This window comes from Myotis myotis, unplaced genomic scaffold, assembly GCF_014108235.1.
Source record: "Myotis myotis isolate mMyoMyo1 unplaced genomic scaffold, mMyoMyo1.p scaffold_m19_p_11, whole genome shotgun sequence".
In the NCBI taxonomy this organism is placed as follows: Eukaryota; Metazoa; Chordata; class Mammalia; order Chiroptera; family Vespertilionidae; genus Myotis; species Myotis myotis.
Window position 1 is genome coordinate 50,520,708 of NW_023416315.1, and position 14,742 is coordinate 50,535,449.

Consider the following 14,742-nt stretch of genomic DNA (forward strand, 5'->3'; position numbering starts at 1 on the left):
GTTCCTTCTTTTTTACAGCAGCGTAGTATTCCATTGTGTAGATGTGCCACAGTTTTTTAATCCACTCATCTGTTGATGGGCACTTAGGCTGTTTCCAAATCTTAGCTATTGTAAATTGTGCTGCTATGAGATGCATATATCAAAAAAAGTCATGTTTTATCAAATCTAAGACATCACTGATTGTAATACACATTAATATTTTTATGTACCACAAAGGAAAACAAAATACTGCTTAAACTACAACACAATACTTCTTTATCCTTAGAATTGTTATATGTGAAATGTTTTCTTAGCCTTTTACAGACATTTTTGTTCATAGGTAACACATTTGTTTCTATGCTTTTCTGTGTGCACAATAATTCTCAGTACACAGTAAAAAAAATACAGTATGAAAGTTATAATCAAACTGAATTCACAAACAATGAAATTATGTCCTTTTGGCTGGCAATGACTATCACTTGCCATTAATTATAGTCTCCAATGGTCAGAGGTGTCAATAAGTGAAGAAAAAAATGTGTTTTAGACTCTATGAAGTATGGAGATATATTATTATCAATAGAAACATTTATTGTTATTATTACGGTTTTACTATTATCAAAATCATTCACATACCACAGATGAGATGTTCCAAAATGAACATCCTAAGATGATCTGCTTCTGCACGATGGAAACTATTATGTTAAAGTTCATTTTTGAGTGTAGTAGAGGAAACGAGGCTCCTTCCTCCATTGTAAATTTTGTGGCAGCTTCTAGGACCAAATGTCATCAATAATTGGATACCCAATTATTCTGTTGTTTGTCTTTGTACCCAGAGCTACCAAAGACTTCAGGATACTATGGACAGCACTACTCTTGAATAAAGTAATTTTCTTGAATTAAGTGGGCATGAGAAACTTTTCACAGTAACTCTCTGTGATACTGACCCATAAGGACATCCTATTGTATAAGCCAGACCATCCTACTTGCTTTCTCTGTACTTCAATCTCCTCCTGTGACAGGGAACCGTTTTAAAAAAATGATAGCTCCATCCTGTCAAGCTTTACAGACTTTAGGACTTTACATAAATTCCATTGAACCTTCATATTCTAGCATGATGGCCCTATCCTAGGTGAACACTGAACTGCTTCCCAGTCAAGAGAACTGCTTTCCAATAATTTTGTATGTGCTTTTCCTCTGTGATTCACTTTGTGTGGCTCATAATGCTGGGTATGCAATATTGCAGAATTTATTTCTCTAAGTGCAGAAGCCTTCCTAGTTCACTCAGCCAAATAGGAAAAACAGTAGACTACACAATGTAAAAATAAATTCCTAGGTGTGATCGTTGCATGGATCTAAAATGTTTATAGCTCACTTTTAAACTCTCTCCATCTATGTAATGAACACAAGTTCAACTTGTTAAAATTCATCACTTTTGTGTTTTAATAAAAATAAGGGTTAATCGTTAAAGAAAAAAGTTAAGAAAAGCCAAGGTCTGCTATTGTCAATAATATGTGTTTTCCTATCCATGAGACTGAGATAAAATGTATCCTTTCAAAATCAACATATTTAAAATTCTGTGGATTTTTACCAAATTTTGAGATATTTTTGGACTTTATAGTCATTATATCTTCACAACTTGTATCTTCTTGAATTGCTTAAATATTGCTTTAAATGACCTAGGCACACATCATTCCAAGGTAGCCCTAATCAAATGGTCGTGGATGTGGCCAAGTTTTTTCATCCTGAGCTGTGCTCCTCTACTGCCCTCTACTGGAAGCATAAATAATTTCTACAAGGCTGCCAGAATGTGTAGAATATTTTTCTTAATTGAAAAGCAGAACCAAATAAAAGCTTTCTTTTGGAAAAAAGGAAAGCACACAGTAACCTAAAAACAAGAGGTAGTAATTTTTCATCATTATAAATTAGCTCCAAAAGTTGCTACTTTAAATCACCATTATTAAAACAATATTCTAAAACCACGATAAAACTAAGTTAAGCATAGTTGGCTATACTTGTAGGGGCAGGAGGAAATTATCTTAGGATCTCGAGTTAGAACTCTTTGTATTCATTCAATGGTAAGAAAATTAGTTAAAACAAGAAGTTATAAAATTCCATAAACTTTGACTTCTGCTCCAATCTCCTCTTTCCAAATGTCTCCTTTCTATACCGAGAAAAAAAAATAGTTCATTTATGTTCCTCTCATATCAAACTAGAATGAAACAGATGGTCACTTATTTGCCCTTGTTTATATTTGGATCAATTTCACTTTAACAAAAGTTTATTACAATTAAGGCTCTTAATGTTTCATTTCCTTCTTTCTGTTCATCCTTCCTTTCTTCCTTCAACAAATATTTATTGAGCCTGTTCTATGTTCCAAGTACCTTGCCAAGAGCTGTTGCATGTCTTTATGGAACTTAGAGTCTATGAGAAAATATAGACATTTAACAAACAAATTTCAGAAATGAGTATTAGAATTTCTAGAATAACGTTACAAGCAGAGCAAGTAGTGTATATAAAGGACCCTAGTCCAAAGGGTACTTGGTGCACTCAAGGAACTAAGAGGTCAACATGCTAAAGAAATGTGGTGTTTGATGCTGGAGAATAAGGCAAGAGCAGAACATGACATGTTTAGGATTTTGGCCTTTATCCCAGACTATTTGGAAATCACTTGGTTATTTTAGAGTTCAGACAAAGGAATGACATTATCTGACTTGTGTTTAGGAGAGATCACTAAACATCTGTGTAGGGCAAGTGGGGATAAGACCCTACACATTTTTTCAGGGGCTACTGCCTCAGTCCAGTGAAGTATTAGGGAAGTCTGCAATAGGAGGAGGCAATGGACAACTTGGAGAAAGTTTTAGAAGGTACGAGGGAAAGGACTTGGTGTGTAGTTCGATGAGCCTATAGAAGGGAGAGGTTGTGGAGTTGGGCTATAAGGGAAGAGTAATACTGAAGCAGTGCAGACATGTGCTTAGTTTTCTCTGCAATTCAAAACAAACCTGTTCCTTTTTCCTCCTCTCCCCTGCTCTCACACACACATACATATAGAGACCCCAACATTCCAAAAGAATTTTAGGGGCCACATTTCACCTTAACTGATGAAAACAATCCTCCCACTGTAAATATATTGAAATGCTAAATATATTTAAGCATATAATTTTAATATATATTTTATATATGTATACACATATATGAATATATACATCTATTTGTTTTTGTGCATGTATGTATGTGTGTAGATCGTGTGTTTATGTGTCAATGTGTAGATATGTGAATATGCATACCCACATACATGTGCATACTGATTCAGACAATATGAATAAAAGATTAGGCTGATTTAAAAATGAAAGAAACTAATTAAAAAGATATAAAAATGAATGAAAAAACTAATTCTGAAGATATGAAAAATTAAGAGAAAACTATCCTCAGAATATGGTTAAATAGCAAAAAAAATAAAATAAAATTGGAGAATTGTTGAGCTGCCCTTAGAGAAAATGAAAAGTTTATCTTCTGGAAACATTTAACAAAAAAGATATTTGAATTCTGGAAACTTGAATTTCAAAGTAAGATGCCCAAAAGAAAGGTTCTACAGATAATAGCTTTTATGAAGGAGGATAATGAAATCAATCACCCATTCTATTACATGGTCCAACAGTCGAAATATCCTCATCATGAATGCAGAGTTTCCAATAACCTTCTGAGGATTAAGTTTTTATCTTAAACTTAATGAAAATAACTTCTTTCATATAGAAGTGTCTGGTACAGTATCTTTGTGCCTGCATAAACAACCATAACACTACAGAAACTATATGTAACAGAGCAGAACTGTGATGCCTGAGGGAAGAGAATCAGACAAGATCGGCCTTATGATTACCCCAGCTTTCTATTTGGAAGCAATTTCCAGACTAGAGCATAGGTAGGGAAAAATCAAGTAAAATTATCTTACTCAAGTGAAAAGAACATAGATAAAAAGTTGGGGAGGCCCAAGGACCTGAAATTTGCAGGACAGCATACCAGGGAACCATCCAGAAAAAAAAAAAAAGTTCTAGAAATCTGCATATAGATCCCTTCAAGTCTTTGAATTTAATTCTGGTCATGTGTTAAGTAGAATTCTAGAAAACTAGCCAAAATGTAATATCTAAAAAACTAGAAGCTAAACAATTCCCAGAGTTCACACAGGGTTGGGAGATAGTGGAATTTCTATCAGTCAAAGAGGAGAGAACTTTTTAAATGCTCAAGACATTCACTAGAGACCCCAGAAGAGTCATGCCTTACTTATTACCAGTTAATAAGTAATAAGTTAATAAGTTATTTAGTACCAGGACTAAATAGAATTAGAGCAGAAGCCACTGTGAAAAGTCCTAACAAAGCCTGAAGGCAAACCTCAAAAAAGATAAAGCAGATCCTCGAGGAACTTCATTGTCTGACAAAACTTAAGGATATTTAAAGGAAGAAAACAAAATGCAAAAGTTCAACCATGAAAAGTCATAATGTCCAGCATCCAAACCAAAATTGCCAGACATGCTACAAGGCACAATTCTTTGACTGACACCAGAAAAAAAAAGGGAGGTGGGGGCAATAAAGAGATTCCAAAATGACAGGGATTATGGAATTAGCAGATAAGGACTATAAAACACCTATTATAATTATACGCAAGGATTTAAAGGAAACTGGAAGATATTTCTTTTAAATGATAAAATGGGACTTCTAGCATTGATATATACAGTACCTGGAGTAAAAAAGTCAGTGTTATTAGCATCATGGTGGAATAAGATGTCCCTCATATTTGTTCCCCTCCCGCAACAAAATTTTGGCATCTACCCATAGACAAAAGTGCATTTGAGGGAGCTGAGGGACCCTGGAAGAGTCTCACCCACCCATGCATTGGGAAATAGGCAGAGATAACTCAGTCCTGCCTGTGGATCTGCAGTGGTTCATGAACCAGCTCTAGCCCATCTTGGCTGTAATCTGGGATCTCCTGGAAAACACTGTCTTAGACAGTCACCCACAAATGAGAGAGCCAGAAGTACAGGTTTTCAGAGGAAAAGTTCCAGCACACCAAGGAAGAAAAATAAAATAGTTTGGACAAATTGAAGTGGGTAATAGGAACAGCTTGCCTTTACTCCATCATTCCTTCCCCAAGCAGAATGGCTGAGGGCCCTCATAAAACCAAACATAGTACAAGAAAGGAACACCATTAACTGATATTGCCTAATGAGCATAGAAGCAAAATCTTTAACAAAATATGAGCTAATCAAACCTAGTAACATATAAAATAGATAATACATCATGACCTAGTGATGTTTTCTTCCAGGATTTAAGATTCATTTAACATTTGAAAATCAATCAATTTTTCTACTTCCAGAAGTAAGTAGGAAAATTATATAATCTTAATAGGTTAAAAAAAAAAAAGACATTTCACAAAATTAACATTTATTTACAGTGAGCATTTCAGAAAACTAAGAAGTAGAGGAGAAATTCCTCAACCTGATAAAGAACATTTATTAAAAACTTGCACCTAACCTCAAAATTAATGGTAAAATTAATAAATGCTCTATGCCTAAGATTTGGAATGAGGCTAGGATGCCTCTTCTCAGTGTTTCCTTTCAAAATTACATTGAAGAATCCTATCCTGTGCAATAAGGAAAAAAATAAAATAAAAATGAAGAAATAAAAGGCATTCAGTTTGGAAAGGAAAAAATAAAACTTTATTGCATAATGCTCTCCAGTTCCATCCATGCTGTTGCAAATGGTAAGAATTCCTTCTTTTTTATGGCAGTGTAGTATTCCATTGTGTAGATGTACCAGTTTTTTAATTCACTCATCTGCTGATGGGCACTTAGGCTATTTCCTAATCTTAGCTATGGTAAATTGTGCTGCTATGGACATAGGGGTGAACAACATAAACTGATGAACAAAAACAGATCCAGAGACAGAGAAGCATTGATCAGACTGTCAGACCTCAGAGGGAAGGTCGGAGAGAGTGGGGGTATGGGGAGAGATCAACCAAAAGACTTGTATGCATGCATATAAGGCTAACCAATGGACATAGACACCAGGGGAGTGAGGGCATGAGTGTGTGTGTGTGGGGGGGGGGGGCAATGAGGGGCTAAAGACACATATGTAATACCTTAATCAATGAAGAAAAAAAAAACTGTATTGCATACTAGAGGCCTGAAGCATGAAAATACCTAGGCCTGGTCGGCAATCAGGGCCAATCGGGGTCTTCCAGCTGCCGGCCGTGGCCTTCCTTCATTCTGTGCCGCCTCTTGGTGGTCAGCACACATCAGAGTGAGCTATCAAACTCCTGGTCTCCCAGTCTAACTCCCTGTTGAGTGTTTCCTTCCACGACTCACGTGGAGTAGGGTTCGGTATCTGAAAGAGGAGCCGCACAGCAAATGAGAGAAAAAGACACGAGATAATTTTGCAATATTGGGGGACCAGGCGGCAAGTCCCGAAGGACTTCTCCCAATGCTCAGGCCGCTCCAACCTTTTATTGATCTGGGATGCCCCCATAGCATAGCCCTTAGGCAGGTGACCCCCTAGTAACAGGCAGACTAGCCCATCAGCAAGGATTTACATAATAATAAATGGGGGAGTAGTTTCAGCTACCACTGTCTGGACAAACAGAGGTGGCGCCTAGCTCTGACCTTTGGGAGGGCTTCAAAGGCACCCAGCCTTCGGGGGATTTCGGGGAGTGCTCTGTCTATGCTTATCAGATAGTGAAGGCAATAAACAGTTTCCCACACTCCCAAGGGGACAATTTGCATATTAGGCTTTTATATATATAGCTGATATGATCAGTAGATTTGCAGTCAATGTGATCTGTAGATTCTAATAAAACAACCAAAAAAGTTAAATGATTAATAAGTGAATTTAACAAAATCACAGGATACAGAGCCAATGTAAAAAATAAATTGTATTTCATATACTAGCAAGAAATAATTGATGTATAATGATGGTGTAAATAGCCCTGAGAGGGATAACCCTGAAGCATGTTTCCCAACCCTTCCCCGGGGGATTTAGCTGCAGTCTCCGGCAGGGCTGCCTGGCTTATGCACCCTTCCTTAGCTGCCTTCTTTAATAACTCCACTCTCTGCAAGTGGCTCTGCTCCTCCAAATCAACTACTTACACTTCAATCCCTGTTGTACCTTCTGTTTCTGAGGAACCCAAACCAAAACATGTGGCACTAGGCGATGGCCTGGAGGTAAGGAAATGATGAAATCGGGCTGCAGGCTTGCCCTACAGCCGTGGTTCTCAACCTTCTGGCCCTTTAAATACAGTTCCTCATGTTGTGACCCAACCAAAAAATTATTTTCGTTGCTACTTCATAACTGTAATGTTGCTACTATTATGAATCGTAATGTAAATATCTGATATGCAGGATGGTCTTAGGCGACCCCTGTGAAAGGGTCATTCAACCGCCAAAGGGGTCTTGACCCACAGGTTGAGAAACGCTGCCCTACAGTGAAAGCACGGTAGCAGGCTATGCCTATAGAAGCTATTTGGTGTGTGTGTTAATCCTCACCTGAGGATATTTTTTTCCAATGATTTTAAGAGAGAGAGGGAGGGAAAGGAAGAGAGAGAAAGAAACATAATGTGAGGGAGACCCATTGATTGATTGCTTCCCACACGCACCCCAACAGGGTTTGGGAATTGAACCTGCAATCCAGGTATGTGTCCTTGATCAGGAGTTGAACCCATGACCCTTGGGTGAGCAGTTGGACACTCTAACCCAGTGGTTCTCAACCTTCCTAATGCTGCGACCCTTTAATACAGTTCCTCATGTTGTGGTGACCCCCAACCATAAAATTATTTTTGTTGCTACTTCATAACTGTAATTTTGCTACTGTTATGAATCGTAATGTAAATATCTGATATGCAGGATGTATTTTCATTGTTACAAATTGAACATAATTAAAGCATAGTGATTAATCACAAAAACAATATGTAATTATATATGTGTTTTCCGATGGTCTTAGGCGACCCCTGTGAAAGGGTCATTCAACCCCCAAAGGGGTTGCGACCCACAGGTTGAGAACCGCTTCTCTAACCACTGAGCACACCAGCCAGGGCTTTCTTTAAATTGATCCCTTTAATAATGTGTGATGCATCATCATTCCTTTATCCATGCAGTGTAATGATGTCACTTTCAGTTCACCCTGATGTCTGCAAGCAATCAAAAGGTCCATGAAAACCAAAGAAGAGGGGGCAACAATGTCATCTTTGCAGTCGGCCTACCCTCTCCCTCTTCACACTCCTCAGTTGAGTATTCATCCCAAAACAGTATGAAGGAGTGAGAAAGGGAAAGGTGTGAGAGAGCAGGATGCTTTCCTCCTCCACTCAGAATTGCTAGTCCCACAAGTCTAGTCTTGGGAGATGGGAGAGGAGGAAAGTTTTGAATCAAATATGAGTTCGAAGTTTTACAATGAATAGTCCTGAATCTTAATAATTTAGCCTATTTTAATACTTAGTTTTTAATTTAATATTTAATTTTGGTATCATGGTAAGCATATTTTAATAGGGAAAGCAAACAAAAAATTATGAATTAGAGTAATGTCCTAAATGAGTCTGGTATTCATGGGAAGAGGGATGGGGAAGTGGGAGGGTGAGTCAGATGGTTTGAAGCAGAGCACAGGTGGCAGTAGTTACTGAAAAATAAACGCAGGTAGATAGAAGTACATGATGTGTAAATACATGCACATAAATACTGCTTTAAGTGAGCTTCTCCACTTCCCGGAGCATGCATACATATTTAACTATTGAAAAAAAGGCATTAGATTGGAATGGTGTTTCTGAAGAATGGTTGTAACACACCTGACTAACCTGGATTGCTCATTAAAATGCAGTTACCAATACCTTAGGATTTCTGGGAGTGTGGCCTCAAAACCTACATTTTAAAACAAGTTCCTAAGGTGAATCTTTTGTTATTGTTTTTAAAATTTAATTCTTCAATTACAATTTACATTCAATATTATTTTGTATGAGTTTCAGGTGTACACCATAGTGCTTAAACAGTCATATACTTTGTGAAGTATTCTGCCCAATAGTTCCAGTACCTGGCACCATATATAGGTATTATAATATTATTGACTATATTCCCTATGCTGTACACTACATACCATGACTATTTTCTAACTACCTCAGATGGTACTTTTGAGCATTAAAGTTTAAAACTGGTTACACATGTCATCCTGCACCTTGTGTGTTGTTGGTTTTTTTTTTGAGATATATTCATAGACATATATAGAGATATGTTTTATTCCATTTAATCACTACATCAGAATGTGTGGTATTAAATTAATTTATTCAGTCTTTCCTCTATTTTGGACATTTTAAATTTTTGGACATTTTATACCATGCAACAATAACATCTGCATACCTACATGGAGAAAAAGTGTGCAAGTACTATTCTGAGACAGATGCTTAGAAATAGAAGAAGTGAATTGCAGGGAATATGCCTTTAAAAATAATGATAGATATTATGAAATTTGCCTGCCAGAAAAGGAAAAGGTTTACCTAACACTTACCATACATAAAGGTATATGAAAATGCCCATTCCTGAAGTCCTCTTAAACATTATTAATCTTTTACATTCTTTAATAAAATATATTTTATTGTCTCTATTTGTATTCCATGGTTATCAGAGAGTTGAAATCTTTGATGTATTTATTGGTACTTTGCTGTGTTGTTTTGTTTTTTCCCTCCTGTGAACTGCTTTCTTTTTTCTTACTGATTTGCAGAAGCACTTTTTATATTCTGGATAGTAGGTTTTTGCCTGATATTTATGTTGCATCTGTTTTTCCCTATGTACTGTTTCTTCCATTATGCTGTTTTTACTCTGAGGGAATTAAAAATTTCTTCACCAAATCTGAGCTGACTTCTGAATTGCTGAGTAAGACCTTCCTCATCCAAATATTTTTTAAAAGTTTTATCCCAAAACAGATTTGACTTTTATATTTAACTTTTTAAAAGTATATTTTTATTGATTTTAGAGAGAGGTAGGAAGAGGGAGAAAGAGAGATAGAAACATCAATGATGAGAGAGAGTTACTGATCGGCTGCCTCCTGCATACCTCCTACTGGAGATGGAGCCCACAACCCAGGCATGTCCCTGACCAGGAATCAAACTGTGACCTCCTGGTTCATGGGTTGATGCTCAACCACTGAGCACACTGGCTGGACTATATTTAACTTTTTAATATGTTAGAAATTAATCTTTATATGATGGGAAGTAGAAATTAACTTTTATTTCCATACATAAATAATTGCATCAATAATGTTTATTAAATATACCAATATATTTTCCCTCTAATTTAAAAGTCACGTTTATCATAAACTAAACTTCCAAAATATGAGTTTGTTTCTGAACTCTATTTTGTTCTAGAAAATTATCTCTTTCTGTTAACCCTACCTTTTAAAAATTACTATGGTAACAGCTATTTTTCTTTACCTAGTAGGAAAAGTCTCTTATAGACCTTCTTTTTTAAAAAATAAATGAAAAGTTATTCTTCTGACAAACTTACATATTAGTTTGTAAAATTCCAAAAGAAATTGTTGAGATTTTGAAAAGCATTACATTAAGTTTATTAGATTTATTTGGGAAATTGTTTTAGTGATAGTGAGTCTTCTTGATTAAAAACATTATGTCTTAATATTTATAAAAGTTTATTAACAAAAACAAAACGAAACACAGGACCAGTTTTTAACATACTTTTCTTTGAAAGCCCCAAAACTAATCTATTAACTGAAAATCACATAATTATCATCAAGACAAAAATATAAGGTGAGGCTTTTAGCTAATGAAGAGTGGCAGAATATATTATCCCAAATAGGTCACTTTGGCATAAAGAATCTGTGGTATAATAGACTAGAGGCCCGGTGCACAAAAATTTGTGCACTCGGGGGGGTGGGGCGGGGTCTCTCAGCCCAGCCTGTGCCCTCTCGTAGTCTGGGACCCTTTGGGAGATAATGACCTGCTGGCTTAGGCCTGCTCCCGGGTGGCAGAGGGCAGGCCCAATCCCTAGGTGCAGCCCCTGGTCGGGCTCAGAGCAGGGCCGATTGGGGAGTTGGAGCGCTGCCCCCTGTCATGCACCGAGCAGGGCGATCGGGAGGTTGTGATGCCACCCTCAGTCACGCTCAGGGTAGGGCCGATTGGGGGGTTGGGGCACCGTCCCCTGTCACACTCAAGGCAGGGTCGATGGGGAGGTTGCGGCGCCACCCCCTGTCACGCACAGAGCAGGGCCCATCAGGGGTTGGGGCGCCGCCCTCTATCACCCACAGAGCAGGGCTAATCAGGGGGTTGGGGTGCCGCCACTCTTACACTCAGGGCAGGGCCAATGGGGAGGTTATGGCTCTACCCTGTCACACACAGAGCAGGGCCCGTTGGGGGGGGCAGGTTGGGGCACCGCACCCTGTCACACACAGAGCAGGGCCGATCAGGGGGTTGGGGCGCTGCACCCTGTCACACACAGAGCCGCAGGGCGATCAGGGGGTTGGGGAGCTCCCCCCTATCAGGCACAGAGCAGGGCTGATCAGGGGGTTGGGGCACCTTCCCCTGTCACAAACAGAGCAGGGTGGATAGGGAGGTTGTGGCCCCACCCCCTGTCACACACAGAGCCGCAGGGCGATCCGGGAGTTTGGGCGCTGCCCCCTGTCACACTGATCCCGGTGCCGGGAGGCCTCCCGGCTCCGCTGATCCGGTGCTGGGAGGCATATTACCCTTTTACTATATAGGATAGAGGCCTGGTGCATGGGTGGGTGCCGGCTGGTTTGCCCTGAAGGGTGTCCTGGATCAGGGTGGGGGTCCCCACTGGGGTGCCTGGCCAGCCTGGGTGAGGGGATGATGGCTGTTTGCAGCTGGTCACACACCCTTCAGGGTGGGGGTCCCCACTGGGGTGCTTGGCCAGTCTGGGTGAGGGGCTGAGGGCTGTTTTCAGGCTGGGGGTGACTGAAGCTCCCAACTGCTCCTTTTTTTCTTTTTCTTTTTTATTCTGGGCTAGCTTTAGCTTTGAGGCTTGGCTCCAGCTCTTAGGCCTCCACTGCTGAAAGTAGGTTTCTGGCCTTTGCTTACAATGTTGCGATCCTGCTGGCTGAAGCCCGGCGGACTAAAGCAGGTTTCTGGGGTTTTGTTTAGCTTCTATATTTGTTACATAGTTGCTTAGAGTTGCAGCTCAGAGGCCTGCAGCGGCAGGCGGGGAACGCTGGAGTCCTCCGTCACTGAAGCAAGCAAGCCTCATGTTAGTTTCAAGCTGCCTGGCTGCCGGCCGCCATCTTGGCTGGCAGTTAATTTGCATATTGCCCTGATTAGCCAATGGGAAGGGTAGCGGTTGTACGCCAATTACCATGTTTCTCTTTTATTAGATAGGATATTTTTCAGTGATATACAGATCTTTTGTGGTTAATAAGTCCTTCACAAATATTTATATGCTAAAGGTTCGATGCACGAAATTCATGCAAGAGTAGGCCTTCACAGCCCCAGCTGCCTGGGTCCTTGCAGCCATACTTTGTCTGGTAGGTCCTCCGAATGGTCATTCCACCCTTCGGCCATTTTGTCGACTTACATATTACGCTTTTATTATTATAGATCTATAATGTAATATATAAATTATATAAATTATGCATGCATAAATTATATAAATTCTGTGTATATCTGTATATATACACAGTTTATGTAACTAAGTGTTTACTCTGCACCATGTACTGTGTTAGGCACTTAGACTATAGCAGTGAGCAGATCAGGCCAAATCCCTTGCCTCATCATGGAAAATAAGGTCAATAAGTAAATTAACAAGATAACATATTTTGGAGAAAAACAAATAGTGTGCCAAGATAGCTATTAACTAGGGGAAGCAATTTGAGATAGGAAAACCAAGGAAGACTTCCCTGAAGAAGTGACATTTGAGCTTAGCATGAATGACATGAAGAACTTGGCAGGGATGGGACCTGAACATTCATGGAGAGGGAAAATAAAGTAGAAAGGACTTGCTTTGTTTAAAACACATGACAGAAGAAAATATCACTGGAGCTTCACATGTGTGAACATTAATATAATATAAAATTAGAGATAGACAAAGACCATATTATTCAGGGTCTTTTCAGGTTGGATTTTATTCTATAGTTAGTTGATGAGTTGTAAGGAACCAGGGGCATGACCTGCTTTACAATTTAAAAAGAGCTGTGGCTACTGTATGAGGACCAGGTCAGGGGGGTAGAAGAGTGGACAAGGGCAACGGCCAGTATCTGGCGTGTTCCCTAGTTCATGCCCAACGGCCCATCTCCCTTTCCTATTAGTAAAGGAAATTCATTTTTCAGTACTTTTATTTTATTTATCTTCATTGATTTTATTGGGGTGACTGATTAATAAGATTATATAAGTTTCAAGTGTAAAATTCTATAATACATCATCTGTATTTTGCATTGTTTGCTACCACCTAATAACCCATTTTTATCTGGCTCTATTGCATCTCATCTAAAAGCCTACATTTTCTTCTTTTTACATCTGCATAGTACTCCATCGTGTAAATGTACCACAGTTTTTTTATCCACTCATCTACTGATGGGCACTTGGGCAATTTCCAGATCTTAGCTATTGTAAACAACACTGCTGTGAACATAGGGGTGCATATATTCTTTTTGATTGGTGTTTTGGGATTCTTAGGATATATTCCTAGAAGTGGCATCACTGGGATAAATGGCAGTTCTATTTATAATTTTTGAGGAAACTCCATACTGTTTTCCATAGTGGCTGCAACAGTCTGCATTCCCACCAGCAGTGTACTAGGGTTCACTTTTCTCCATATGGAATACTATGCAGCTGTAAAAAAGAAAGCTTACCCTTTGAGGAAGCATGGCTGGCCCTGGAGAGTATTATGCTAAATAGAATAAGCCAATCAAAGGAAGATAAGTATCACATGATCTCACTCATATGTGGAAACTCATGAACAAAATAAACTGATGAACAAAATAGATCCAGAGACATAGAAGCATAGAAAAATCTCAGAGGGAAGTCAGGGGGCAGGAAGAGATTAAACAAAGAACTTATATGTATAGCCCACAGACACAGACAATAGTGTGGTGAAGGCCTGGTGGCAGTGGATGCGGGGTAGAAAGGGTCAATGGGGAAAAACAGGAGACATTTGTAAGACTTTAAACAATAAAGGTAATTTTTTTTTTTAAAGTCTACAATTTCAAGCTCCATTAAAGCTAGAGGGAGCCACGTGATCAAGTGCTAGATGGTTAGGTTTAAGCAAAAGTATTTTGTGAAACTTTCCGGAAGTCACTAACATTGCTGAACTTCCCTTGAGCCTGTGCTCCAGAAAAACAATGAGGGCCTAGAAATGCCCCCATTCTCTTGTTTTCAGAGCCTCTCCCCTCTTTCTGTGTTCAGGAAAAAGATTGCCTCAAGGCCTACACTTCCCCATCTGTCTTAGGTAAGTAAGACTCCTTCCACTGGTTCTCCTGACTCCCATAAGACTCTCAGGTGTCTCTTGTTTTTCCCTGAACCTCTGAGCCCAGAAAGTCCCTCTAATCCCCCATTCTTTACTGAGATATAATTGACAGACAACACTCTATTAGTCTCATTTGTATCCACCCCCCCATTCTTTCTCTCATGAATGATTAGCTGATATTAGAAATGTTTGTTTACCCCCAAATAACTAAACACAGAGATAAACACTTCCTATCCAGCTAAGATGTTCCTGATCACAACTATAAGTCACCCCACCTGAGACTCTTCTATGCGTCCCTATAAACATCTAAAGC